The following is a 19090-nucleotide window of genomic DNA, read 5'->3' on the forward strand; positions in this document are numbered from 1 at the left end:
ATCAGACCTCAAGACCGGAGTGGGGTAAATTCTTTCCAGCTAGTATGATATGCTTGAGTTTGAGCAACGTTTGGTTGTACCTGGCCATATAGCCATTAACTTATTGCAGACTGTAAAAGATCTTACCAATAACGGACTAAATGACGGTTCTCCAGGGAACCTGAGAACATGGCCTACGAACTATATAAATGTGGCTCAATTGACTCTGTTTTTCTATTACATTACTTTATAGTTTGTTTAGCGTATTTAGTCCTTGGTTCACAACATTTTTAGTTACGATTCTGAAAGGATGCTAGCTCGTTGCTTATATTATGTATTTATCCTTTGCCTTACACATTTTACAGCAGTACATGTTTATATTAAGTAGAGGGTACATATCCAAGCTCCTAACTTCTCCTATAGCACAAATCACCCACACACCTGTCTTCCATTCCAGAGGGGTTATTTGCTATTAGGCTCACTGTGTAATGGAGATAACTGGGATATTGGTAAACCTATTTGCTTAACACTGGCTATGCATTCTCACTTATCCTCTATATGAGTCTCCCCTCATAGAGTAACTTAAGGGTTATATATTAGATTCAGACGCACTCCTCTGCTTGTCCCTCTGGTAGAGCGTGATTAAAGATGTCTGTTTTTAGTTTTTCAGATTTCATATTAAGTTAAGGATTCTGTTATGAAGGGGGAATGTACTTATTACTAGATATGCCTAATGCCTAATGTCTGGGATCTCATGTATATACTTTGGCGACTTCTTCCTATTGCGTATTATCTGGAACCACCTCAGTTCATTAAAAGGAACAGTTGCAAGCTTTATGTTTATTCCTACACAATGTAAGGCCTCTATGCTAATTCCCTCGCAACAACATGTAAGCTAACTATGTAATCTAGCCCTAAATAAGGAGACCTATTTAGATAAAGCTGTATTAGCCTGATGTTCAGCTGTCCTGTATTTACCTATCCCTAACTGATTGTGCAGCTCTGTTAATTTACCCCCTTACTATTAGGTACATTTAATGTATTCTGCTGGACTTATGGGTTTATATTTGGCTAGACAATATATCTCAATATAGAACTTTATTTCTGGGACACTGATTTTACACCTAGCGCATAAATGAACTTAACATCTCTTATTATAAGGTCTTCCTTAACTCTACTCTCCAAATGCTTGACCTAGCGCAGGAAATCCTGGGCTACATGTTATATATATTTTGGAAATACCTAATATGATGTTGTCAGTGTCCTGTGTCACAATATGTTTTATTTAGGTAATGTTCAGAGAGCGCTTAATGTTCTTTGCCATATAATGTTTGCAGCTAACGTTAACTTTGATACATAATCCTATCTTACTAGGTCATATTCGCCTATAGTCCTTTGAATTGCCAATATTACTGCAATGTGCTAGTATTACATGTACTGAATATCCTTATTCCTAGTAGTTGCAATCTTTGGGGCTATTAATTTGTTTGGGATCAATGATGGTACATGGCTGCATCCTTTTATTACAGGGGATTATAGTGGAAAGTGTTATGTTACATTACATTAGAATTTCTGAGACCCCAGTATATCTTGGCATTTTTCCGCACTGCCAGCGGCCGAGGCAGTGTGACGTGTTAATAATTCACACCCTGTTACTGTTGGGTTCCTCTCCTCCCTTTCCCGCCAGTACTGGCTGCCTGCGGGTCATATCCCTTTTCCTTTTTCCCGCATCGTCTATAGCTGACATCTCCCCTGGAGAGGAGCTCACCCAGCGACCCTGTATAATTCATACATACTAATTTCTTCCCTCTCCTTATAACTTTCTTAAGTACTTCCCTTATTTATCTTATTGAAAGCCCCTCAACTATGCATATAAATTCCCATACCCTGAGTAACCCATGTTTATAAATTTGACATACTAACTGGCTCCGCCCTCCACCCCCCCCCCCTTCTACATGTTTAAGCGGCTTTTGCCCGCTGATAGTCCCCCCCCCCTTATATATTTCGGCCCAAGAGTGGCCGTCTCATATGCTAACCCTCCACAGGCAGATACCTTGATTCAGATATGTCAATAAGTGTTTCCTATCAGGTAGTGGAGATCATTTGCTAGTATTATAATATAAAATGAAGTTCTAATTCCTTTCACCTAAGCTTTTGCCTAGCACCATGTTAATCTTTGATATGTATTTCTCTTACTACAGGCGCATTCTGTGTTGTCACTAATATTTGCTTATAGGCATTGTAATACTTTATTGGATGTAATATTATCTTAAAGGTGAATACTGTTTGTCAATCTTTGTTTCAACTTCAATAAAAAAAATTATTTGCAAAAAAAAAAAAAAAAAATAGACAACTACCAGTCATGGGAGTCAAATTGTTTTTTATTGACAGATTATATGGATATTTATTATAATCTGTTCAAAAGAGGGTATTTAATAATCAAATGCTGATTATTACCATTTAAAAATAAAAAGTTTTTTTAACAAAAACAAATAAATATTCCTGGAAGTCATCAGATGACAATCTGAAATTAAAAAACAAAGTTTTACAAAGTTAATACACACGTTGTAAAATATTCATAAAATACATTTACAATCATCTTGTGTCTATGCTCTAACTTTGTAAATAATTTTATCAAGATATTTATGATTTAAATTTTTGGATTTAAAAACAAACAAACCATACACCATTATATTGTGTAATCAAAATTAAATTTAAATATCATAATTTCTAATTATACATAATAATGTATATCACATTTCAATAATAAATATATATGTATGCTGAACATAAATGTAATATTTCATGTCCATTCAAATACCTCTATATCAACTATAATATGTATTCCTTTTTCTGATTGTGATCCCTAAATATCTAATTATGAACTAAGTATGACTAATGTATGTAAGCTACTAATATTCAACATTCTTGCTGTGATTCTTAACTAGCATGCATTGGTAAACCAACCTGGATAATGCATGGTCTTTGAAAGTCAATTCAGGGGTAAACAGTTGATCTTCAATAGGTGTCTTATTCATCATTTCATAAATAGAGGACTGTGAAATACCATCTAAAAATTAGAAAATAATCTAAGTGTCTGATTGTGATCCCTAAATATCTAATTATGAACTAAGTATGACTAATGTATGTAAGCTACTAATATTCAACATTATTGCTGTGATTCTTAACTAGCATGCATTGGTAAACCAACCTGGATAATGCATGGTCTTTGAAAGTTAAATCAGGGGTAAACAGTTGATCTTCAATAGGTGTCTTATTCATCATTTCATAAATAGAGGACTGTGAAATACCATCTAAAAATTAGAAAATAATCTAAGTGTCTGATTGCGATCCCTAAATATCTAATTATGAACTAAGTATGACTAATGTATGTAAGCTACTAATATTCGACATTCTTGCTGTGATTCTTAACTAGCATGCATTGGTAAACCAACCTGGATAATGCATGGTCTTTGAAAGTCAATTCAGGGGTAAACAGTTGATCTTCAATAGGTGTCTTATTCATCATTTCATAAATAGAGGACTGTGAAATACCATCTAAAAATTAGAAAATAATCTAAGTGTCTGATTGTGATCCCTAAATATCTAATTATGAACTAAGTATGACTAATGTATGTAAGCTACTAATATTCGACATTCTTGCTGTGATTCTTAACTAGCATGCATTGGTAAACCAACCTGGATAATGCATGGTCTTTGAAAGTCAATTCAGGGGTAAACAGTTGATCTTCGATAGGTGTCTTATTCATTATTTCATAAATAGAGGACTGTGAAATACCATCTAAAAATTAGAAAATAATCTAAGTGTCTGATTGTGATCCCTAAATATCTAATTATGAACTAAGTATGACTAATCTTTGTAAGCTACTAATATTCAACATTCTTGCTGTGATTCTTAACTAGCATGCATTGGTAAACCAACCTGGATAATGCATGGTCTTTGAAAGTCAATTCAGGGGTAAACAGTTGATCTTCAATAGGTGTCTTATTCATCATTTCAAAAATAGAGGACTGTGAAATACCATCTAAAAATTAGAAAATAATCTAAGTGTCTCCAATAGGATGCCTCCACAGCCTTATTCTATCAAATAGTTTGCACTTACCATGTGAACATGTCTTTGTATGGTTTTCAAGGTCAGCAGATTTGAAAGATAATGCCAGACATGATCCCATTGGTATTCTTCAATTTCAATCTTGTCTTTTTCCATTGTCAGTCTGGGAATTCTTCACTGTCATTCTTCGAATTCTTCCCTTTCAGTCTTTACATGAAGTCATCTCCCTAATGGCATAAAATTGTTTTTTAAAATTACTACTACAAGTGTGTGAATCAGTTCTGTACCCCTCTCCCACCCCCCATTTCTGAATAAATTTCTGTCACTAGCTTACTAAGCGTGTGTAGCATCTTGTGTTAAGTTCTATCAAGTGTGAAGATGAGTCATATTGAGCAGAACGAACCTCTAATGTGTGACATTGAACCATAGTCATGCTAGAGGATAGTTGTGCTAGAGGATCCCTTTCTGTGTATTTAAATTTTAAGTAATGTGTAAACTAAATACTAGTTTATAAAATGTATGCCATATGATGTATTTGTGTACAATTCATGCCAGCAACAGTCCATACATTTATACTTACCAGCTGATGTCCTCTTTAAAAACCAGGTGGCAAAGACTCGCTACAGGACCCAATGACCAGAGCATCACCTATATTAATAAAGAAACACATTTTTAGCATTTGATGAACAATCCTAACATGTTTTCACAATTCTCTATTTGTCATTTCCCTAGAGTTCACATCTATTGACAATACTCCAGTCTAACTTCTATTATTTACCGTCTAAAGTGGCGGTTGATGATGTCTGCTCTGACATTGAGCCCCTCGTCCCGGAATGGCCCCTCTAGAACAGGATCATCCTCCTCATCTCTGAGGAGGTTTCGGTGCGCCTGGACACCCTGCAGCATCCCAGCCCGCTGTGCAATATTATTCAGGACACTACAGGCTATAACGATCTTAGCCACCTTCTTTGGGTTGTACTGGAGGGCTCCTCCCGACCTGTCAAGGCACCTGAACCTCATCTTCAGGAGCCCGAACATTCGTTCAACCACCGCCCTGGTTCTCTTATGAGCCCTATTGTAGCGCTCCTCAGACACATCAGTCGGGCTACGCAAGGGGGTAATAAGCCAAGGCCGGCTCATGTACCCAGAATCACCTATAAATGATGAACAGAACATAATTCAAACTGAATCCTCAAAATAGTATTTTGAGTCCAATAAAAATTTTTGTACACGATAATCCAGTAACAAATGTTTATTTTTTAAAAGAATAATCTAGTTCAATATTATTCTCTATCTTCCCATTTCAGCTAAGACATACTACATATGCGTATTTCTCCTAAACCAGACCTTGTGTAAAATGGCAACTAAATGGTTACATTGCATTCTCTATCTGAGCATTTAAGGTAAGACATGCTACATATCTGCATTGAACTAAAAGTAGACATTAGCGGAAAGAGACAATGACATGGTTAAATTGCATTAGCTAATATCTTCCCATTTCAGCTAAGACATGCTACATATGCGTATTTCTCCTAAACCAGACCTTGTGTAAAATGGCAACTAAATGGTTACATTGCATTCTCTATCTGAGCATTTAAGGTAAGACATGCTACATATCTGCATTGAACTAAAAGTAGACATTAGCGGAAAGAGACAATGACATGGTTAAATTGCATTAGCTAATATCTTCCCATTTCAGCTAAGACATGCTACATATGCGTATTTCTCCTAAACCAGACCTTGTGTAAAATGGCAACTAAATGGTTACATTGCATTCTCTATCTGAGCATTTAAGGTAAGACATGCTACATATATGCATTGAACTAAAAGTAGACATTAGCGGAAAGAGACAATGACATGGTTAAATTGCATTAGCTAATATCTTCCCATTTCAGCTAAGACATGCTACATATGCGTATTTCTCCTAAACCAGACCTTGTGTAAAATGGCAACTAAATGGTTACATTGCATTCTCTATCTGAGCATTTAAGGTAAGACATGCTACATATCTGCATTGAACTAAAAATAGACATTTGCGGAACTAAAAATAAATGGTTAAATTGCATCCTATAGCTGAACATTACGCTAACATTTTAAAACTACAGTGGCAATTGTCAAACTAATTAACCATGTTGTGCACAAATACTCACCAACGAGATAACCAGGGGGCATTTGTCTTTCCTCAAATGGTCTCCACAGGGACGACTGAGCGAGGATGCGGGCATCATGACAAGCTCCTCCAAAATTCGCACACACATGCATAATCCTCATCTGTGCGTCACAAACATACTGCACGTTGAGGCTATGAAAATGTTTGCGATTTCTGAAGGGCAAGTCATCAATTGGAGCACACAGCGCAATGTGGGTACAATCAATGGCTCCCAAGACATTGGGCAATTGAGCAATATCAAAGAATTCCCGCTTCAGGCGCCTCCAATCACCATCATTCTGTGGGAATCCTATGTATTGCTTACTGATACGTACCATGGCGTCCAGAAAGTTATCAAACACCACAGAGAATGTACCTTGAGCCAGGCCATGCATGTACATTTCTCCGGATTGAAAACTCCCGGAGGCCAGGACGTATAGACAACTTAGCATCTTACTCATGGCGGGAACAGCAGTCCTTATTCTTATACGTGGCTCCAAATGAGGTTTAAGAAGATCGTAAAGGCCAATGAGCTGTTCACGATTGAGCCGATACTTATCATAAACCTCAAAGTCGCTCATGTTTTCCAAGGTGGGTCTCACCCTGTAGACACGAGGACCTCGAACCAGACGACCCCTTCATCTCAGTCTGAGCCACCGAGGCTGCCTGATTCGATCAACAGCTAGTTCGCCAATAGCAGCACCAGCAGCGTCTACCATGTCATCGTCATCCATCTTTCAAAACATGGTAACAAGGTATGCACTTGATCTGATGTGGATCACAAGTGATGCTTTGGCCATGTTGTTTGGGGGATTTATAGTACAATTAGTCCAATGGTAGTGAGTTTGTAATGATTGCAAATTGTATTTACTTGTTTGTATGTGAGCGGCGCAAATGCTTTCACAGTGGGCGTTTTTTTTTTGTTTGCTGAAATGTTGTTTTCCCCCAATGAATCTCAAAGTGAAAGTGTCAAATATCACACATACAGTGCATGCTTGTAATGTTTGATCATATGCGTAATCAATATTTATTAAACGCGATCTTATAGTAACAAGCACACGTCCAGGCAAACATGAATGAAAGTGCATAGTTGTGTATAATGTGCATCGAATGTGATCGATCAATGTTGCTGCAATATTGTTTGTAAACGATAAAGTAACAGCTGCCATCTGTAGTATTGTATATATAAGTGATTGCCGAGCTGTCAATATTGTATGCGTCCCTTTAAAATCGCAATAATAATTCAGAACTTCCCGTCTGCCATCTGTAGTATTGTGTATATATAAGTGATTGCCGAGCTGTCAATATTGTATGCGTCCCTTTAAAATCGCAATAATAATTCAGAACTTCACGTCTGCCATCTGTAGTATTGTATATATAAGTGATTGCCGAGATGTAAATATTGTATGCGTCCCTTTAAAATCGCACTAATGCTGAAGAACTTCTGGCTGCCATCTGTAGTATTGTATATATAAGTGATTGCCGAGCTGTCAATATTGTATGCGTCCCTTTAAAATCGCAATAATCATTCCGAACTTCCCGTCTGTCATTACGCTAACATTTTAAAACTACAGTGGCAATTGTCAAACTAATTAACCATGTTGTGCACAAATACTCACCAACGAGATAACCAGGGGGCATTTGTCTTTCCTCAAACGGTCTCCACAGGGACGACTGAGCGAGGATGCGGGCATCATGACAAGCTCCTCCAAAATTCGCACACACATGCATAATCCTCATCTGTGCGTCACAAACATACTGCACGTTGAGGCTATGAAAATGTTTGCGATTTCTGAAGGGCAAGTCATCAATTTGAGCACGCATCGCAATGTGGGTACAATCAATGGCTCCCAAGACATTGGGCAATTGAGCAATATCAAAGAATTTCCGCTTCAGGCGCCTCCAATCACCATCATTCTGTGGGAATCCTATGTATTGCTTACTGATACGTACCATGGCGTCCAGAAAGTTATCAAACACCACAGAGAATGTACCTTGAGCCAGGCCATGCATGTACATTTCTCCGGATTGAAAACTCCCAGAGGCCAGGACGTATAGACAACTTAGCATCTTACTCATGGCGGGAACAGCAGTCCTTATTCTTATACGTGGCTCCAAATGAGGTTTAAGAAGATCGTAAAGGCCAATGAGCTGTTCACGATTGAGCCGATACTTATCATAAACCTCAAAGTCGCTCATGTTTTCCAAGGTGGGTCTCACCCTGTAGACACGAGGACCTCGAACCAGACGACCCCTTCGTCTCAGTCTGAGCCGCCGAGGCTGCCTGATTCGATCAACAGCTAGTTCGCCAATAGCAGCACCAGCAGCGTCTACCATGTCATCGTCATCCATCTTTCAAAACAGCGTAACAAGGTATGCACTTGATCTGATGTGGATCACAAGTGATGCTTTGGCCATGTTGTTTGGGGGATTTATAGTACAATTAGTCCAATGGTAGTGAGTTTGTAATGATTGCAAATTGTATTTACTTGTTTGTATGTGAACGGCGCAAATGCTTTCACAGTGGGCGTTTTTTTGTTTGTTTGCTGAAATGTTGTTTTCCCCCAATGAATCTCAAAGTGAAAGTGTCAAATATCACACATACAGTGCATGCTTGTAATGTTTGATCATATGCGTAATCAATATTTATTAAACGCGATCTTATAGTAACAAGCACACGTCCAGGCAAACATGAATGAAAGTGCATAGTTGTGTATAATGTGCATCGAATGTGATCGATCAATGTTGCTGCAATATTGTTTGTAAATGATAAAGTAACAGCTGCCATCTGTAGTATTGTATATATAAGTGATTGCCGAGCTGTCAATATTGTATGCGTCCCTTTAAAATCGCAATAATAATTCAGAACTTCCCGTCTGCCATCTGTAGTATTGTATATATAAGTGATTGCCGAGCTGTCAATATTGTATGCGTCCCATTCAAATGGCACTAATACTGAATAACTTCCGGCTGTCATCTGTAGTATTATATATATAAGTGATTTGCGATCTGACAATATTTCTTAATTGTCCCATTCAAATCGCCCTAATAATGCTGTTCCAAACTGTTGTTTACGTATATGTTGTATTGTAGTATTGAGTGCTAAAGTTCTGAAAGGGGCGGTACAGTTGTGAATCTGTAATGTGTATGGTTGAATCTTCTAATGACGTCATCATATTATTAACCTGCCTATGTAGTTCTGAAATCCTCATTGTGTTGTTGTATTTGACTACATTGTTATTGTGTGCTGAATAAAATCTAAATGTGTGCTTTGTGGTTGCGTGATGGGTGATGCGTGTTATGTACATGTACGTATATATTGTGATTGTGTCCCACATATGCTGACTTCTATATAGCGGTCTGGCATTGTTGTTCCTTCCCATAAAGTGACATCTGTAATCTGGTGTAATGATGTTCTTCTTGTACGTAATTCCTAATGGTTTCTTGTGATGGAATCATGATGTTAAAAGTACAGTAAAATCCATATGTTCTGTTTTGTGATTCCTAGAGAAAATGTAATGTGTTTTTCCCCCATCATTTGAATGCACATGTATGAGTGAATGCTAAAAGTAATGTATGTGCATCCATGACTGATCATGTGTTAAGCCTATGTAGATATGCTGTTGCTGCAAGCATATGAGTTGAATAAATGAAATGCAATAATAAAGGTAAATGAGAGGTGTTTCCCATTGTGTACTGTTTGTGAATCCTGAAATGTTGTAATTATTTTTGTGTCCGTTTAAATTTAATTTTATTTTTTAAAATGTTTGTTACTAGTGATGTTGATTTGTAGTTGATGTAATGTAAAAGTATGAAACAATTTAATGCTGTTGTGAATATTCAATAAGTAAAATCCATAAGTCCACCATAGGGAAATAGTCATTTCTTGATCTATTTGTCATAGCTGGGTCTAACGCAGAAAATCATGTATTTTTTTCCTATTTCTAGCGCTGCTATTTGGAGTTTTTTTGTCTACGCTATTTGCGTGCGTTATGGAAATCTGTCTGTCGCGTGCACGAGCACGTCTTCCCCATAGAAGTCAATGGAGGCTCCAAATTTTGGTTATTTTTTTTTCAAAGACTGGTTTTCCTCGTAAAGTGAGTGACGTCATGAGCTTGTGTGAAAAAGTAACTAAATTTTGTAATAAATAACTTTTTTGTGTATGTAATGTGGTGTATATTGTTTGTATGCATCGATGAGTGTATGTTTGTGATAATCTTATTAGTTAGATGTAGGTATATGAGGGTCTTTTCCCGTGTGTCAATGTAAGTCAATGGCAAAATGGATTTGTGTTGTTTTTTTTCTAACACCCGAGATCTCGCAACTTTGATCCTTTGTATTTTGATGAAAAATTATTAAATCTGAAAAATAAATATAGTGTAGTGTTTGTATGAGTGTAAGTGTACTTTGTGTAATATTTGTTTTGTGATTTGTGGATGTTTATTTTGTTGGTAGATGTTAACTACTGGGTCTGAGCTGTCGGTAGCGATTTGTGCGTTGGGTGTTTTTTGAGTGTCTGTAACTAAACTCTAAATACCGGAGTCCGTAAAAAACAAGCGTTAGGAGCCTCTAACGCTGGTTTTGACTGCTACCGCCAAACTCCAAATCTAGGCCTATGATAATGCAGGAACAAATAATGAAGGAACAAAACACACAGATAGCAAGTCTACAATATAAGTTAAATGACCTAGGAGACCGTACACAACGTAATAATGTCAGAATACTGGGCATACCAGAATCAAGTGAATACCAAGACTTACTCCATCTTGCTTCATTTTTAATACCACAGAGATTAGGAATAACACTTAATATGCTACCATTAGTTGTTGAAAGGACACACCGCCTCGGACCGCTAAAAGCACTACCAGATGGATCAACCAAGTCTAGGCCATTTATAGTTAGATTTCTCAATTTCCAAGACAAGGTTAAACGTATGCAGTGCTATAGACAGAACAGAAGGCCCCATTAATAATTAAAGGTAAATCTATCTTAATGTTTCAGGACTATTCAATTGAGACATCTTAAAAACGTAGAGAAATAACCCCATTATGCACAAAATTAATTCAGGCAGGTATCAAAGCTACGGTTATTTACCCTGCAAAGATTAAGATATTAACAGATGGAGAAAATAAGATGCTTAACATCCCTGATGAAGTCAGGGAATTTGCAAAAATTAAAGCTATCTCACTATGAAATTGGTTTTTATAAAATTGATATTATTACCTCCATAAATATGTATATACGGAGTATTAGATTACTTTACTTTTGGAGTTGGTCCCGGCTAATGATGCTAATACGGCTCAATATTTTTTTGTTTTTTAATAATGTGTTTATTAATATTTTTTTTTTCTCTCCCACTCACCCCCCCCTCTCCCATGTGATGCTTGGCAACTAATCTGGGATGGAATGGATATTATGTTGTTTGATATTTTTTATATTTCAAAATGAGTAATATACTTAATTTTGCTTTGTGGAATGTGGGGGGGATAAAATCACCGCAGAAACGTAAAAAGATTTTAACCCAGCTAAAAAGACACAGAATAGATATTGCTTTTCTCCAAGAAACACATCTGAATGAATTTGAATTAAGCAAGCTTAAATCTGACTGGGTAGGGGAAGTAGTGGGTACGCCATGCCTGAATAGGAAAAAAGGTGTTGCTTTTTTGTTCCACAAAAAAATTCAATTTAAAATTCTAAATATGGAGTCAGATCCAGAAGAAAGGTATTTTATTATTCAACTTCAAGTAGCGGGAACAAAGCTTACATTATGCAATGTTTACGCTCCTAATAAAATATATAATGCTTTTTGGGCAAACTTACAACATAGATTGTTACCCCACTTTTCAGAGAATTTAATTGTTGCAGGTGACGTTAATCTCGCTAAATCTCCCACATTAGACAGATTGAAACCCTCATTAAACAGGAACAGCAAGCAAGAAGTCAAAATATTTAAGAATTTTTCTAATCTATTGCATCTCAAGGATATTTGGCAGATTCAAAATCCAGACCTGAGAAAATTCTCATGTGAATCCCATGCTCATCGTACGCTGTCTAGAATAGACTATTTTTTAGTTACCGAAAAAATGTTAAGATTAGAAATGAAGGCTGAGATACAAGAAATAATAATTTCAGATCACACCATTATTACATTGAATCTTAAATTAGGTAACCCGCAAGAAGCGAATTTCAGTAGTTTTTTTTTTCCTAGATATCTTACGACAAATATGCAATTTAAGGCATGGATAAGATTGAAATGGATAGATTTTATTCAGATTAATTCAACAGATGGAGTAAAAACAGAAACCCTCTGGGAGGCTTTTAAGGCAGTAATAAGGGGTGAAATAAAAGCATATTTGGTAGTACAAAAGCGAAAGCACATGGCTAGAGACATAGAACTTGCTTGCCAATTGCGCCATGTATATAACTCTTATATTAGTGATCCATCCAGGGTGTTCTGGGTAGCATACCAAAAGTCAAAAAGGAAAGAGAATTATTCCTGGCTCAAAAGGTAGCACAAGATGATCTTAGGAAGAGGTTTTTGTTCTTCAGACATGGGGGTAAAGCGGGTAAAGCCCTAGCAAATCTATAAAAAAAGAGGGATTCAATTGGAGCTATTAAGATTTTAGCAGGTTGAATTACAAGTAATGCAGAAATCCAAAATTTCATATCTAAATACTTTCAGGAAATCTATTCTGAGACTGTAATAGATACGCAAATTAAAAACAATTTCTGGGGTAAAATCCAGGTTCCAAGATTAGAAAAGGCAAGGTTAGATGAATTAAATCTTCCTATTACCTTATCAGAAGTAACTAATGCAATCAAAAAACTATCATCTAATAAGGCCGCAGGTCCAGATCAGCTTCCTGCTGAGCTATATAAAATTCTTGCTGAGGATATTGCACCATTGTTAGTATCCTTATTTAACCAATATTTCATTAAAAATAATTCATGTTCAAAGTATTTTGCTGCACCACTTATAACTTTGATACTTAAAAAAAAATAATAATCCAGAAGAGATTGGTTCATATAGACAGATCTCTCTTTTAAATAGTGATTACGAAATTCTGATGACTATAATTGCACATAGATTTAAATATCATATTGGTTCATTAATTCACAAAGACCAGGTGGGTTTTATGCCGGGCAGAAACTCTTCACGCAACTTACGCAAGCTCCAACTAATCTAAATGTTTTTAAAAAACAAGCAGAGAGGAATTCCCTTACTTTAGGCCGAGACGCAGCAATAGTATCAATTGATGCGGAGAAGGCCTTCAACTCCATTACTTGGGACCATCTATTTACAGCATTGGAGAAATATGGGGTCGAAGGTCCCTTCTCCCAATTTATCAATTTAATATACAAATCATCTACAGCTGCTGTCATTATTAACGATACTCTTTCAGGTTATTTTTCCCTGCATAAGGGCTCAAGACAGGGATGCCCACTGTCCCCCTATTAGTTCAATTTGGCACTGGAGCCTCTGGCTATCCAGCTAAGGAAAGAGCTGGAGGGGATTAAAATGGGTAAAAGAAATGTAACAACATTATATGCAGATGATTTGCTAGTTCTATTATCCAACACAAAAAAAAATATACCAGCCTTAACCCAAATCTTATGAGATTTGGGGGTTTTCTCTGGCTATAAAGTTAATTCCTCAAAAACAGAAATCTACTGGTTAAGTAAAAATAAGGATTCTATACAATCCCCCCCTTTTAAAGAAGCAAATGAATCTTTTACTTACCTAGGTATTATGTTATCAAACAATTTTGAAGAATGGTATGAATTCAATTATCCGCCAATTTTTCTCAAAATAAAACATTACATGGAAAAATGGGCTAAATTTAAGCTTACTTTAACAGGTAAAATTAATTTAATTAAAATGTTACTATTCCCTAAGTTGCTTTATCTAATGCAAAATCTTCCAATAATAATAAAAAAACAAGATCTTAAAGGGTTTAAACAAGCATGTATACAATTCTTATGGGGAAAGAAAAGAAGAGCAATATCATACAAAAAACTCACGCTATTTAAAACGGAAGGAGGAATGGCGTTACCGGATATAGAGATATATAATTTAGTCTGCATTGGGAAGATTGCCTTAGATTGGTTGACTGAAGCAGATTATTATGCAGTCCTCCCCTTAGAAGGAATTCAAGTATATCCATTCTCCCTTAATGCTCTTCTACATACAGGTAGGGATAAATGCCCTTATAAAGTTAAATGCCTGCCTACTATTCAAATGGTAATTATTGCATGGCAAAAAATATTGAAGATATTGGATATCAATGTATTATTTTCTACTCATCTTCCCATCTTGGGAAATCCTAATTTTGTACCAGCATTGGAATCTAATATATTCAAAAATTGGGCGCAAAGAGGGATTAAAACGGTCCATCAATTTATAGACAAAAAACTGAGGGGCTGTAAAACCTTTACCAATATTAAGCAAGATTTTGATATAACAAATAGAGAATTTTATGCTTTTTTTGCAGATAAGGCATTATGTACAAAAGATCCTACAAAACAATATACGGATAGATTCATGGGATAAAATAGAACCTATTATAAACTTTTTTAAGGCAGGTAGATATAGTATCTCAGCTATATACAAGATGATTATCTCCGCTAGCGGATTTAATAATTTACAAAGATTAGCAGAAAACTGGCAGATACCACCAGAAAGAATACAGGAAAGTTTTAATCTTATAGATAGAGCAACAATTTCCTCCTCATGGAGGGAAACACACACTAAACTTATAAACAGAATATATATCACGCCACAGGTGAAGGCTAAGTGGGATAAAACTTTGGCACATTGCCAAAAATGTAAGAACATTAACGTAGACTTAGAGCACTGCTTTTGGAATTGTCATAAAATTAAAAAGTTTTGGTATAAAATAAGTAACTGGGTTAGCAAAATCAATCAATGCAATTTCCAAATAATAGATAAAAATGTTTTCTTTCCTATTAATCAAGAAGAGTCATTGCTTAAAAACAATCGTCAATTGAATATTATAATTATTACAGGAAGACTCTTAATTTTGAAATATTGGAAATCTAAAAAAAAAACAAGCTTGAAGGAATTTATACAAAAACTCAAAAATCAAATTATATTGGAGCAAATTGATACTTCAGGTACAAGTCAAGCAATTTTTCTTCAAGTGGAAACGTATAATTGTCAGCCTCCCTGAAGCAATACAGAGGCAGATAATTACACCTTTTAGGGGCACAATTTACTTGGAACAGGCTATAGCAAATAAGGAATACCCTGCCTAATAACAACCATGGGGCAGAGGGTGAGGGAGAGAGGGAGAGAGAGCAGAATAATTAAAAAAAAAATTGTTGTTGTTGTTGTCGTTATTATGTTATTTTAATGTTCTAAGAAAATTACCATTCGGTATGCAATTTAAGTTATAGTGCTAACCATTGATTCTACAGATGTATGCACAGATGTTAATAATTGTAATATCTTTCTCTTTGTTTAGTCTCAGGCTGATTTTTAATGTAATGAGGACCATATTTACAAATGCTTGGTTTAGTCTGTTCTGTACGGTTACATTACATGTATGACAATGTCGCTATTTTCCTGAGGATTGTACTGTATTTACAGGGTTTCCTGTTGCTATTGTATTTTTTCTTTTTTCCCTTTTGTTATTATTTCTGTTATTGGAACTGTATACTGAATTGGTCAATAAAGAAAGATAAAAAAAATAAAACAATAAGTAGGGATCTGTGAAAGAAAGAATGATGATATTTAATTGGTTAAGTGAATGTTCCTTTTAACATTTATTATTCTAGTGTGATGTTTCTATAAAATGACCACTGTATGTAACATTTAAATATTTAATGCAGTTCTTGTGAAGCTTTCCACACCTGCCAGGGTGACATGCAAACCTGAAAATAATATTGTCACTCTGTATATAGCCCTGTAGCCAGAAAGAAAAGGCCCGTATGAAAGGAATGGAAGGAGGGCACCTGTGACCCCACTTCACCCCTGCAAGAGTGGAACATCCCAAGGTGGGATATCTGTATAAGAAGGTGCATTCGGAAGTGAGGTCACAGGTGTCCTGGCAGGAGCAAAACGGTAGGAGGTGTGTGGTGCATCGACTTACCTGGAGATGGAGGCGTTATTGGAGCAGTTGTTGTCAGCGGCGAGAAGGAATGGTGAAGACTGGGTCCGGCAGCAGTTGTCCACGGCTGGTGAGGCGGCCACGGCAGTTCCGGCAGAGGGATCAACAGACCGGAGCGGAGGACGGCCGGCCAGGAGGTCGAGGCCACCGGAACGGCTGAGTCCTGGGGTCACGACAAGGTCCGGTCGGGAGATGATTCAGCCAGGACGTCAGGAGGTGAGGCGAGCGAGATCGGAAGGCAGCAGAGGTCGCAGGACAGGAGCAGCAGCGGAGGTGAGGCCTGGAAAGGTGCCGGTGACTGACGTCACGGATGGGCGTCGAGGAGCGGAGACGGGTGCCCACAGAGGACGCGGGAGGACACCGAGGAGCAGAAGGAGCGGCGGTGAGTCAGGTAAGAGGAGCTGAGTTATCGAATATTGGAGGATTTACAGCTGAGTTATCGAAGATTAAAAAAAAAAAAAAAAGGGGGGGGCCGGTTATAACACGGGGGATGGGGGGGCGGTAAAAGGGGGCACAAGGTGAGGGTCCGGCTCAATGGGATGAGATGGGCCCTAGGGGATACCGAAAAGGTGAAGGGAGCCGGGGAATTTAAGATAAAGCGGCCGGGGATGAGGCCTAGCAGTTAGGTACGGGGCAATGGCAATTTGGATAGGGGGCCTGGCGGGAAATTGGTTTGCCTATACGGCCGGGGATGAGGCCTAGCAGTTAGGAACGGGGTAATGGTAATTTGGATAGGGGGTCTGGCGGGAAACTGGTTTGATAGTCGGCCGGGGATGAGGCCTAGCAGTAGGTAAAGGGGCAGTGGAATTTGTTAGACGGCCGGGAATAGGTCGGGGGAATTTGGAGTGCGGGCGGACGGGGGGGGGAAGAGCTGGCACTTTTGGCGGGCCCCTATCATGGCCTCAGGCGGCATTCCGAGTGGGGGATGGGGTTCCCAGATGAGGGAGCTCAGTATAGGCCGCGCTGGTGTGAGTTCCGTCTATTAGAGATGGTAGCATCAATAGCATCAATGGGATTCCTCGCCGCAGAATGCATGGCAGTGTATAAAAAAAAAAAAAAAAAAAAAAATAATAATATAATAAATGTATATATATAAGTTCAAATCAATAGAAAGGGGGGGGGGGAGTATAGGGATTATGGCAGGGGGTATTCCCTTATATCTAAAAAAATGATAATAATTTTAATAAAATGATGATCGATTCATGTTTAGCATTCAGCATGTATCGATAGTAAGGGAAATTCATTACATATAGCAGGGGTGGGGGGTTTTGGAGTGAGGGGTTAGGGGGGGGGGGGGTTCCTGGAGGGGCTGGTAATCACGTTGTGTCTTATTGCAGGAGTAGTCAGGGACGGACGCAGGGGCGAGGAGGCTTTAAACGCCAGTGTTGAAGCGATTCCAGCACAGCAGGAGCAGCAGACGGAGCCACCGCTTGAGCTCAACGCCAGCGGTGACTTTAGTGTGGAGGATGAGGATCCTCTGGAAGGCACGTCAGCGGGACCGGTGACGGCAGGACAGGTAGGAGATCTGTCCGCCTTGGCGCAGATTCTGCAATTATTGTCTCCCCAACGGAGCGCAGGGTTGCATGGAGTTGGGATTAGCAGAGGAGGGTCTGCAGTGAGGGGGGAGTCGTTAGGGAGAGAGGTTATGGCTATGTCCCCTTTACAGGCAGCAGATGACGGTAACAGAGCAGGGAGGAGGGACGCTCTTCCAGAGAGAATGGGGACGGCAGGTGGACGCAGGAGGTCTAGATCACCACAGAGGTCACGGGGCAGAGGTCCGCCAGCATCACCTACGTGGGCACGATTGGACAGGAGCCGCGACAGGAGCAGATACGGCAGGGAGAGATCACCTGTCAGGAGAGAGATAGTAAGGAGACGCCTGGACGATAGCCGAGGACGAGACGAAGGTGGTAGAGATAGAGGTCGCAGAGAGGAGGCGAGGCCAGCACAGGCAGAGGGGCTACAGACGGTGCGGCAGCCAGCAGGTGAGATGGCTGGTGGGGCACCTGGAGTGAATGTGGCGGTGAGTGGTGAAAGGGAAGTGATAGTGGCGGGTTTGAGAAATTTATTAGCGGCAATTGAGAGACCCGGGGCGGGGACGTCGGTGGCAGCGGCATGGGTCCCACCCGGGCCAAGTGCGGCCATTGGGGGGCCTCAAGGGAGCACAGGAAGCGGGGCGGAGGTCCCTTCAGCAAGTGGGGGTGAGGTGGTCCGAGTTCCAGAGGGAGCCCTTAGAAGGCCGTGCCTTTGCTCAGTGGGCCCGCTCGGGATCCACTTGACCAGTGAACTCCGGGAAAAAATCGCAAAACGGGAATTTATTGAGATATTGTCGCTTTTGCCTTTAGAGAACGTCCTGGAGGTAAAAGAGGATGAGAAAGAGAAGGGCAAAAAAGAGGAGGAGGAGCGGAAAAAGCGATGGCGAAAACTGCCAAAGACTTTTGGTAATTGGTCGCGGGCTTTTCGCATTTTGGCCAGTGTCATTTGTGAAAAGACGCCCGAACAGGGCTCCTCGCTGTTTTGTTATTACGAAGAAATCAGGGGGGCGTATGGGACATACGGGGGTATGGCGTGGTGGAGATATGATGAGGGGTTTCGGCAGCGGATGGCTGTGCGTCCCGAGATGAGATGGGACGACAGAGATATGGGGTTATGGCTCGAGATGATGACCCCCTTGCGGGGGAGTCATTCCTTTCGGAACTCTGGTCAAGGGACCGGAAGCGGGGTATCGGGGGGAACTGGTTCGGCAATCCGTAAAGGGC

This window comes from Bombina bombina, chromosome 1 (genome assembly GCF_027579735.1).
Source record: "Bombina bombina isolate aBomBom1 chromosome 1, aBomBom1.pri, whole genome shotgun sequence".
NCBI classification, from domain to species: domain Eukaryota; kingdom Metazoa; phylum Chordata; class Amphibia; order Anura; family Bombinatoridae; genus Bombina; species Bombina bombina.